The sequence below is a fragment of the Phocoena phocoena genome, chromosome 1 (genome assembly GCF_963924675.1).
Source record: "Phocoena phocoena chromosome 1, mPhoPho1.1, whole genome shotgun sequence".
NCBI lineage: Eukaryota > Metazoa > Chordata > Mammalia > Artiodactyla > Phocoenidae > Phocoena > Phocoena phocoena.
Window position 1 is genome coordinate 156,114,227 of NC_089219.1, and position 11,931 is coordinate 156,126,157.

Here is an 11,931-nt window from a genome sequence, read left to right on the forward strand (position 1 = left end):
ACGGGAGAGGCCACAACAGTGAGAGGCCCGCGTACCACAGAAAAAAGAAAATCTCCTTAGCCAGATTTCAAAAAAGCCTGTGGCCATTCCAATATGATCCAACATAGCAGAATACGATAGAAGGAAAATTGGCAAAGAAAGAGACGCTGGTCTTACCTGATGGAAGTTAAAATATCTCACTTTTGACAATTTTGCAAAAACTTATAATTCCATGAACTAATTTCTAGGGTTCTTCATAGGACCTCAAAAGGAACCCATAGAGTTGTGGAACAACAATAGAAGCTGCTGTGATGAGAAGCCCGGGCACCGCAACAAAGAGTAGCCCCCGCTTGCCGCAACTAGAGAAAGTCTGCACGCAGCATTGAAGGCCCAACGCAGCCAAAATAAAAATAAATAAATAAAGAATAAAAGATTTATTTTTAGAAAAGTAATACTCAGGTTTGAGGCATGAGAAATATGATGAGGAGAAATTAGCTAATCCTTTCAGAACTTTTAAAATATCAAACTCAGTCTCTAAGATTTTAGCATTATATACAACATTGGTTACTTATTAGTGGTTTGGGAAGGCCAATTAAAAATTTCTTGATCTTACTGTATTGAAATTCACGGCCCTAATGTTTTCCACATTGACTATATGAATGATGAAGTAAAGTCAATCATGTATTTCCTTTCCAACTGGACAGAAAACAAAAATTTTTAAAGTGTTTGGACTACTGACTTTTGATTTCTTCTAAGGCAAGTGTATAGGTAATTTTTATTCCCTGATTAGGAGAAAACTGGTGGAAGAGGGCAGGGTTAAGAATTAAGATTTCAAGAGCGTGAGAGGTAGATGGCCAACCAGAGTTCCTAAGGTTCGGTGCCTGTAACTGTTGCCGCCGCTTAAGCCTGCCAAAGCAGTGGTACGGCTGCTGCCCTCGTATTTGCTACCTCTAGAAACATTCTTGCCAGTAGTGGCGGCAGCGGGACTCAATTACCCCCTTTTCTCGCTCTCTCCAGAAGCTCCAGATGGCGTCTTCTGTGGGCAACGTGGCCGACAGCACAGAACCAACGAAACGTATGCTTTCCTTCCAAGGGTTAGCTGAGTTGGCACATCGAGAATATCAGGCAGGAGATTTTGAGGCAGCTGAGAGACACTGCATGCAGCTGTGGAGACAAGAGCCAGACAATACTGGAGTACTTTTATTACTTTCATCTCTACACTTCCAGTGTCGAAGGCTGGACAGATCTGCCCACTTTAGTACTCTGGCAATTAAACCTATTCGAATTTGGGGAATGTGTACAAGGAAAGAGGGCAGTTGCAGGAAGCAATTCAGCATTACCGGCATGCATTGCATCTCAAACCAGATTTCATCGATGGTCATATTAACCTGGCAGCCGCTTTGGTAGCAGCAGGCGACATGCAAGGGGCAGTACAAGCTTACGTCTCTGCTCTTCAGTGCAATCCTGATTTGTACTGTGTTCGCAGTGACCTGGGGAACCTGCTCAAAGCCCTGGGTCGCTTGGAAGGAGCCAAGGCATGTTATTTGAAAGCAGTGGAGACGCAACCAAACTTTGCAGTAGCTTGGAGTAATCTTGGCTGTGTTTTCAATGCACAAGGGGAGATTTGGCTTGCAATTCATCACTTTGAAAAGGCTGTCACCCTTGACCCCAGTTTTCTGGATGCTTATATCAATTTAGGAAATGTCTTGAAAGAGGCACGGATTTTTGACAGAGCTGTGGCAGCTTACCTTTGTGCCCTAAGCTTGAGCCCAAATCATGCAGTGGTACGTGCCAACCTGGCTGGTGTATACTATGAGCAAGGCCTGATGGATCTGGCAATAGACACCTACAGGCGAGCTATTGAATTGCAACCACATTTCCCTGATGCTTACAGCAACCTAGCCAACGCTCTGGAAGAGAAGGGCCGTGTTGCCGAAGCAGAAGGTTGTTATAACACAGCTCTGCGGCTGTGCCCCACCCATGCAGACTCTCTGAATAACCTAGCCAATATCAAAGGAGACCAGGGAAACATTGAAGAGGCAGTTCGCTTGTATCGTAAAGCATTAGAAGTCTTCCCAGAGTTTGCTGTTGCCCATTCAAATTTAGCACGTGTATTGCAGCAGTAGGGAAAACTGCAGGAAGCTCTGATGCATTATAAGGAGGCTGTTCGAATCAGTCCTACCTTTGCTGACGCCTACTGTAACATGGGAAACACTCTAAAGGAGATGCAGGATGTTCAGGGAGCCATGCAGTGTTATACTCGTGCCATTCAGATTAACCCTGCACTTGCGGATGCCCACAGCAATGTGGCTTCCGTTCACAAGTATTCAGGGAATATTCCAGAAGCAATTGCTTCTTATCGCACTGCTCTGAAGCTTGAACCTGACTCTCCTGACGCTTATTGTGATTTGGCTCATTGCCTGCAGATTGTCTGTGATTGGACAGACTATGATGAGCGAGTGAAGAAGTTGGTCAGCATTGTGGCTGACCAGCTGGAGAAGAATAGGTTGCCTTCTGTGCAGCCTCATCATAGTATGCTCTATCCTCTTTCTCATGGCTTCAGGAAGGCTATTGCTGAGAGCCATGGGAACCTCTGCTTGGACGAGATCAGTGTCCTTCATAAACCACCGTACGAACATCCAAAAGACTTGAAGCTCAGTGATGGTCGACTGCGTGTAGGATACGTGAGTTCTGACTTTGGGAATCATCCTACTTCTCATCTTATGCAGTCTATTCCAGGCACGCACAATCCTGATAACTTTGAGGTCTTCTGTTATGCCCTGAGCCCAGATGACGGCACAAACTTCCGAGCGAAGGTGATGGCAGAAGCCCATCATTTCACTGATCTTTCTCAGATTCCATGCAATGGGAAAGCAGCTGATCGCATCCATCAAGATGGTATACACATCCTTGTAAATCTGAATGGTTATACCAGGGGTGCTCGAAATGAACTCTTTGCTCTCAGGCCAGCTCCTATTCAGGCAATGTGGCTGGGCTACCCTGGGACCAGTGGCGTGCTTTTCATGGATTATATCATGACTGATCAGGAAACTTCACCTGCTGAAGTTGCTGAGCAGTATTCTGAGAAACTGGCTTATATGCCCCATACTTTCTTTATTGGTGATCATGCCAATATGTTCCCTCACCTGAAGAAGAAAGCAGTCATCGATTTTAAGTCCAATGGGCACATTTATGACAATCGGATTGTGCTGAATGGCATCGACCTCAAAGCATTTCTTGATAGTCTCCCAGATGTGCAGATTGTCAAGATGAAATGTCCTGATGGAGGAGACAGTGCAGACAGCAGTAATACAGCTCTTAATATGCCTGTCATTCCTATGAATACTATTGCAGAGGCAGTTATTGAAATGATTAACAGAGGACAAATTCAGATAACAATTAATGGATTCAGTCTTAGCAATGGACTGGCAACTACCCAGATCAACGTTAAGGCTGCCACTGGAGAGGAGGTTCCCCGTACCATTATTGTAACCACACGTTCTCAGTACGGGTTACCAGAAGATGCCATCGTGTACTGTAACTTCAATCAGTTATATAAAATTGACCCATCTACTTTGCAGATGTGGGCAAATATTCTGAAGCGTGTTCCCAAGAGTGTACTGTGGCTGTTGCGTTTTCCAGCAGTAGGAGAACCTAATATTCAACAGTACGCACAAACTATGGGCCTTCCCCAGAACCGTATCATTTTTTCACCTGTTGCTCCTAAAGAGGAACATGTTCGGAGAGGCCAGCTGGCTGATGTCTGCTTGGACACTCCACTCTGTAATGGACACACCACAGGGATGGATGTCCTTTGGTCAGGGACACCCATGGTGACTATGCCAGGAGAGACTCTTGCTTCCCGAGTTGCAGCTTCCCAGCTCACTTGTTTAGGCTGTCTTGAGCTTATTGCTAAAAATAGACAAGAATATGAAGACATAGCTGTGAAACTGGGAACTGATCTAGAATACCTGAAGAAAATTCGTGGCAAAGTCTGGAAGCAGAGAACATCTAGCCCTCTGTTCAACACCAAACAATACACGATGGACCTAGAGGGGCTCTATCTACAGATGTGGGAGCATTACGCAGCTGGCAACAAACCTGATCACATGATTAAGCCTGTTGAAGTCACTGAGTCGGCCTAAATAATGACTGTGTGCACAGGAGAATTACCCCTGTACCTGAGCCTCAACCTTCTGGGGGAAAGGCAACTACTTTCTCCTTATCTGTACAATACCATGTTGCAGATGGGTGACAGACAATGATAAGAAATAGCACAGCCAGACTTGCTTCCTGCATGATCATGATCACGATAGGGAGAGACACAAGAGATGGGAAACTGCTGTTCCACAAGGAGTCTCTGTAGAATTTTGCAGCAGCCAGGTGTCTGGAAGGTTTGGAAGGTAAGTCTGGAAGGTCTGATCTCCCTTGGTCTTCCATGGGATGCATGGTTAGTGTGGAAGGGAGATAGAGATTGTCCAGCCGTTTTGTGATTATCATGGATTGATTGAGTCTTCTGAATTAATATTTTTCTTTATATTTTGGGTATTGGAGCTTTTAAAAATGTTTGGTTTCAGGTATTTTTATTCATGTGAAGTGTATATGATTCTCTTGAGATAAGGTTTTAAGCTAAACTATTCCTTGTTTTAGTTTCTGAACTCTACAGATAAATGGGGACTTTGCTGGTGTAGTCTTTTTATAGGTTTTAGAAACCACTGGAGCCTATATCAGTCATTTTAGTGTCTGACATAGTGTTTGGAACTATCAGTGCTTTGTTGGTTTATAGATGATGGCTTAAATTCTTTGCCTGGTCCGTTTCCTTCTTCCCTTCCCCCCACTTTAAAAATTCTCCTGTAACTTGGCTAACAAAAAACCAAGTGTCATTCAAAACCTCCCAGAGTGTTTCTCTTAAACGCATCATCTGGTGCCAAATGAAGATTCTTAGGAGTGATTATTAATTCTGAAGGGCACAGTTGTGGTGCTGTCACTGATGATAATAATAATGGATTTTTGGCCCAGAGTTTTGACCTATTTCACCAGTGTTTCACCGTTGACTGCCCCTCTATGCTGCTTCCAAAAGTGATAGTGTGTGATAAGATATTTACTTTCATTTATAAAGTTTGTTTTTTTTTTTAGTGAGTCCTGTTCTTCCTTTTTCTTTCAGCAGAAATGAAATCCCAGGTAAGTATAAGTATTCAAATATTTGATCAGTAAGTCACAGTTATCTCCAGTACATTAAATAACTTTCATCAAAAAACATGTTATAGGTAAAAAGCTCTGAAGGACCAGCTATGTATATGATAATTATGTTTCACACCGTCCAGGGTATTATATATAATAACTTGTCTTCTGGACGTGGTCTTGAAGTCTTTATGGATTCAGCCTCAGTAGTAGTGAAGTGCACTGCTACTTGGTTTGGAGTACAAATTAGACTTTAGCCCTCCTGGAGGTTGAGTTTTGGGTATTGAAAAGCATAGGAATGAAATTATTGTATTTCAACAAAGGATCGAGGGCTTGAGGCTTAAACAAGGCAACATATGTGTGGGAAGCAATCAGCCTTGAGAGCAGGTAAGGACATGCCAGGCATGCGGCCGCCTCTCGAAGGGACTGTCCCTACTTGTTCCCCTCCTTGTTCCATTCCATGGGAGATAAATCACCAGGGCCCAGAGATCAGAAAGAATGTAAAATGAGACAAGCAAAGCTGTCTCCCCACTGCACATGCAGTTTATTTTTGATGCTTCTGGGTTTATGGGTTTCCTCCCAGGGAAGTTAACCTTGAGCCGAGACAGTCTGTAGATAATGTAAACCACCATCTGGAAGCCTTCCTTTGTCTAGTCTAGATAATCAGCAACTGTAGCATAATAAAATTTGCCTTGCAACCATCAGTTGTCTTGGTCCTTCTGACCCCATTCGTCGGTGCTACTTCAGTTCCTTACCCCTTCCCTTCTGACCCAGGGCGGTGAGATCCTCTTTCTCCGGCTGGTCCGCGGCAAGTGGCACTGGAACAGGGACCTGAAGCGTGAAGGCAATTAAAAGAAAAAGAAAGTGCAGGTAAGAGAACCCTTAAGCAAAATATGTGTGGCCACCAGTAAAAGTGAAACTAATAGAGGCATAAGGCAATAGTCAGAAGTAAAATAAGATGAGGCAGAAGGGCTCAGGTTTTACTTTCGATGCTTAAAGCTCGGGGTAATAAAGTTTCTACCTCACGGTTGACTGAATTTTTACAGCATATCCATGGTGTATCTCCCTGGTTTCCTGATGGCGGCTCTGTTGACATAGAAATCTGGCAGAAAGTTGGAGAAGATTTAAAAAATTGTTATGAGTCTCGACATGACATACTCCTGTTGTTACATATAGTTTGTGGACTCTGATAAAAATATGTTTAGATTCTTCTCATGATTGTGTTGATTTGAATATAAAGTCAGAAAAACATAAGCCTCTGACAGAAGGAGAGACTGTATTATCAGCTACTGTGTCGCCACTTCCTAAACCGAAAGAGCTAATTAATTTAAATATTTTAGATGAAGAGGAACATTTTGACTTAACAGATGAGGCTTGTAAACATAAAAGAGAGAAATATCCTGAGGATGAGTTTCTAATGGCTATGATAGATAAGTCAGTGAAAAAGCTACAGGTTAATAAGGACTGTCTTCCTCAAAAATCTACATCTGTAAAAATGCTCAGTCCCTTGCAGCGCGCTGTACAAGGAGCAATAAAACGAGAAGATCCTATTTTCTGTTGTCCCGTCATAGAAAGACCTGATCCTAATAATCCTCAACAAGCTACTAGGGAGCATCAGGCTCTCCCTTTTAAAGTTTTGAAAGATTGAAAATCTGCCTGTGCTCAGTATGGGTCCACTGCTCCTTTTCCTACTGCTATGCTTGACAGGAGAAGCTCTTCCCCCCGCTGATTGGAAGTCTATTGCACGAGCTTGTTTAAATGGTGGAGATTATTTAATATGGAAGTTTGATTTTTATGAACGGGCTGCTGAACAAGCAGAAAAGAATGCTGCCCATAATATTCCAGTTGATTCTCATATGCTGATGGGGAAGGACAATATCTTTCTTTACAAGATCAATTAACTTATCCCTTTGTTGCTTATCTCAAATAAATCATTTGGCATTACAAGCCTGGAGGAAATGACCTTCTACACACAAAACTGAGGATCTTTCAACAATTAGACAGGGACCTGACGAACCATATGCTGATTTTGTAGATAGGTTGTCACAGGCGGTGGGGAGACTCATTGTGGACGGACTCACTGGTACAACTGTAGTTAAGCAACTTGCTTTTGAGAATGCTAATAATGCACGTCAGGCTGCGATTCGACCTTGGAGAAAACGGGGAACATTGGAGGACTATGTTCGCCTTTGTTCAGACATTGGGCCTACTTATATACAGGGTGCTGCTGTGGCTACAGCATTAACTAAAGTGGGGTTTAAAAACAATCAAAAGAAAACAAAGACTTGTTTTAAATGCGGAAAGGCAGGTCATTTTGCTAGAGAATGTAGATCTTTTAATTCTAACCCTAGTCCTTCCTTCCCTACTCAGAAACCTCCAGATGGTCAGAAAATCCCTGGTTTATGCCCTAAATGCAATAGGGAAAAACATTGGGCACAAGATTGTTGCTCAGTGGCCACAACGATGGGCCACCACTGTCGGGGAACTCCTCCCGGGGCCTTCCCCGGCCCCAACAAATAATAAGGGCAATGTCTGTGTATCCTCCTCAAATTATCAATCAGACATTAACCAAAAACAAAAACATACAATATCCTCGCTCTCCAGAGCAACACCAGGAAGCGCAGGACTGGAGCTCAGTACCTCCGCCCGATATGTATTAACTCCTGAAGTGGGACCTCAGGCCCTCTCTACGGGCATCTGTGGACCTTTACCCAAGGGTTTGATGGGACTATTATTGGGAAGAAGTAGTGTCACCATGAAAGGTTTAACTATTATGTCAGGAGTCACAGATTCTGACTACGAAGGAGAAGTAAAAGTCATGGCACAAGCTATTAAAAATATAATAACTATTTCTCCTGGTGATAAAACTGCACAATTGCTACTTTTGCCCTTTGCACCTCATGGACAAATTAGAGAACATCAAAAGAGAGAAACAAAGGCTTTTGGATCGTCTAATGCTGCCTACTGGATTCAGAAGATAGGGAAAGAACGTCCAGAAATGAAATGAACCATTAATGGAAAGGTTTTTTCAGGTTTCTTAGACACTGGAGCTGATGTCTCTGTTATGACGCAGATACACTGGCCTAAACGTTGGCCCATTAGTCCTACTATTACAGAACTTCACGGAATAGGACAAAGTTCTTCTCCTATGCAAAGTAGTCAGTTTTTATTATGGCAGGATAGTGAGGGCCATTCAGGATACTTCCAGCCTTATGTTTTGCCTGGGCTGCCTTTAAACCTCTGGGGCCGAGGTATATTAAAAGAAATGGGAGTATTACTTTATAGTCCAAACTCTCAAGTCTAATATGATGTTGGATCAAGGATTTCTTCCCACAAAAGGGCTGGGAACAAATCAACAAGGAACTGTCTATCCTATTGATGTGAAAATAAAAAATGATAGACAAGGTTTGGGTTTTTCTTAGGGGCCTTGGATTCTCCTCCACTCACTGCTGATCCAATTACTTGGCTGACTGATGACCCTGTATGGGTGGACCAATGGCCCCTCACAAAGGAGAAATTAGAAGCTGCAGAACAATTAGTACTGGAACAATTAGGGCATTTAGAAATTTCCAGTAGTCCTTGGAATACTCCTCTTTTTATTATCCAGAAAAAATCTGGAAAATATAGGTTATTACAGGATCTAAGAGCTGTTCATAAAACTATGCTAATAATGGGAGCTCTTCAACCAGGCCTACCCTCTCCAACAGCCATACCACACAATTATCATCTTTTAGTTATAGATTTAAAAGATTGTTTTTTCACTATTCCTTTGTTTCCTGAAGATAGAAAACATTTTGCTCTTAGCTTGCCTTCCTTAAATTTTAAGGAAGCCATGAGGAGATTTCAATGGAAAGTATTGCCTCAGGGCATGGCAAATAGTCCTACATTATGCCAAAAATATGTGGCTCAGGCCTTGACTCCTGTGAGAAAAAGGTTTCCATCGTTATATCTCATACATTATATGGATGATATACTTTTAGCCACTGATAATATTTCTTTATTAGAGACTGCTTTTCAAGTTTTACAACAGTCCTTACAATCATTTGGCTTGGTCATTGCCTCAAAAAAAATTCAAAGACAATCTCCATTTTTATATTTGGGAAAATATATTGATAACACTACTATTAGGCCTCAAAAACTGCAAATTCGAGTTGATAATTTAAAAACATTAAATGCTTTTCAAAAATTACTTGGAGATATTAATTGGCTAAGGCCTTCCTTAAAACTTACTACTGCTCAATTACAGCCTTTGTTTGATATTCTTAAAGGTGACTCAGATCCTCCTTCACGCTCGGTGACTCCAGAAGGATTTCAGGCTTTACAAATAGTCAATAGATCTATCAGTTCTACACAATTAACTAGAACTCATACTCACCTTCCAATTTTCTTAATAATTTGTCCAACTCCTCATGTGCCTACTGCCGTCTTATGGCAAACTGTTGGAATTATTGAATAGATTCATATGAAAACTACACCCTCTAAAGTTATTAACCCTTATTATGAACTTATTAGTAATTTAATAATGCAAGGTAGAACTAGATGCTTACAACCTGTAAGTATAGAACCTTCTCAAATTATTATCCCTTATTCACTTAGTCAACAAAATTGGCTTTTTCAACATAGTAATGAATGGGGTCTTGCTCTTGCAGGATTTTCAGGTACCTTGGAATGCCATTACCCTGCTGATAAACTGATCCAATTCAGCAAACTTAACTCATATCTTTCCTTCTATAATTAGGCAACAGCCTGTTCCTCATGTACCTTTGGTTTTTACGGACGGTTCTTCTTCAGGAGTGGCTACTGTAATCATTGACGACGAAACAAACCTCATTAAAGAGACTTCCTTGACTTCAGCTCAACGTGTTGAACTGTATGCTGTCATTATGGCTTTTAAACATTTGCCTTCTATATCTTTTAATTTGTTTTCTGAGAGTAAATATCTTATTAGCTTATGATTTCTTCTGGAGACTGCGACCATAGGACATACTAATGACCCTGAATTCTCATCCTCTTTTCGTTTGTTTCAACAGCTTATTCGTTCCCACGATGGTCCTGTTGCAGGTCTGTATATCCGTGCTCATTCTAACTTGCCTGGTCCATTGACTAAACTTAATGCAACTGCAGATGTTTTAACTTGATCTAAACGTGATCTTTACCCTGTACATTTGCCTCCCAAGAATAGAGTTGAAGTTACTCTTCCTCCTCAATCTCTTGTCCCTAAAGCAGGACATGTCCCAATTTACCGTACTCCTCCTTTCCGTTCATCATGCTGTCAAGGATGGCTAATGTACTGCATTCATTATCTTCATACTGTTGATACTCATGGTCCATGTCCTGGACACCCTCATATTATGGTAAGTTATGATCAAACTGCTTCACAAGCAGCACAGCCGTTGCACGCTTTACACCGTCAGTCGGCGGCTACATTACACACACAATTTTCCCTTACTCGTGAAGCCGCCCGACAAATTGTTAAGCAATGCCCACAGTGCTTACCTCACCTTCCTGTTCCACATTATGTTGTTAATCCTCGTGGATTATTACCTAGACATTTATGGCAAATGGATGTTACTCATATCCCGTCTTTTGGGAAATTACAGTTTGTTCATGTCACTATCGATACTTATTCTGGTTTCCTCTGTGCTACAGCACAGACCGGAGAAGCTACTAAATATGTTATCACTCATTTATTATACTGTTATGCTTTCATGAACCTTCCCAAAACTATTAAAACAGATAATGGGCCCGCTGCTTTTGCAACATTTTGTAATTCATTACAAAATTACCCATATTACAGGCATTCCATATAACCCTCAAGGACAAGGTATTATAGAACTTGCAAATAGATCTTTAAAGCTAACTATTGAAAAAATAAAAAGGGGGGAATTGTCTAGAACAACGCCACATAACCTTATAAATCATGCTCTGTTTATTTTAAATGTTCTCCCTGTTGACAAATTTGGCTGCTCTGCAGGGGAAAGGTTGGTGGCTGAGCCAAGATTGGCCTCTCAATCTCCGGAGGTCCTCTGGAAAGATCCGTTAACCAGCACTTGGCGTGGTCCTGATCCTGTGTTGATTTGGGGACGTGGTCACGTGTGTATCTTTCCCAGATCAGCGCCTGGACCTTGCTGGTTTCCTGAGCGCTTAGTCAAGCAGATAGATGGCTCGCCACAGCTCACAACTAGTTCAGAAGATGAAGAAGCTCTGCATCTCTCCCGAAAATTTGACAGTGTTGATTCAGAAGAAGAAAAAGAAGAGGAGACCACTTGCCAGGACGACTCCAAGGAGTGATGTTCCAACTTGGGGACAAATTAAACAACTGGTTTCACGAGCTCAAGAGTTAGTGAAACAACAGAATAATCCTGTTACACCTGTAACTTTATTTTTGGTTATGTTGGCAACCATTTCATGTGTTCCCTCTGTTAATGCAGCAACTTACTGGGCCTATGTACCTGATCCTCCACTATTACAACCCATATCTTGGTCTGAAGCAGAGTTTCCTGTATTTTACAATGATAACTGTTTATGGGCCTGTTATTGGGAATATAAAACAAATCAGTATGTCTGTAAATTATACTAACTGGTTTAGTACCCATCCTGTCTGTCTTAGCCCATTGCATCTGGAAACTGGACGTGTAAAGGCTATTAGTTATGAGCATACAGATGTTGATGAGGGAACGGATCAATCAATTAGTTTGTCAGGCTCTCCAGGCATCCTTCGTTTTACAGGAACCAACATTACTCTTACATGCCCGGCTACCAGCCGACGAG

The 11,931-nt window shown here is 41.9% G+C and overlaps 1 pseudogene; it reads left to right on the forward strand.

The window, feature by feature from the left end:
• The first annotated feature begins 1,005 nt into the window (after positions 1–1,005).
• LOC136128227 (UDP-N-acetylglucosamine--peptide N-acetylglucosaminyltransferase 110 kDa subunit pseudogene) lies at positions 1,006–4,124 on the forward strand (annotated as a pseudogene).
• The last annotated feature ends 7,807 nt before the right edge of the window (positions 4,125–11,931 follow it).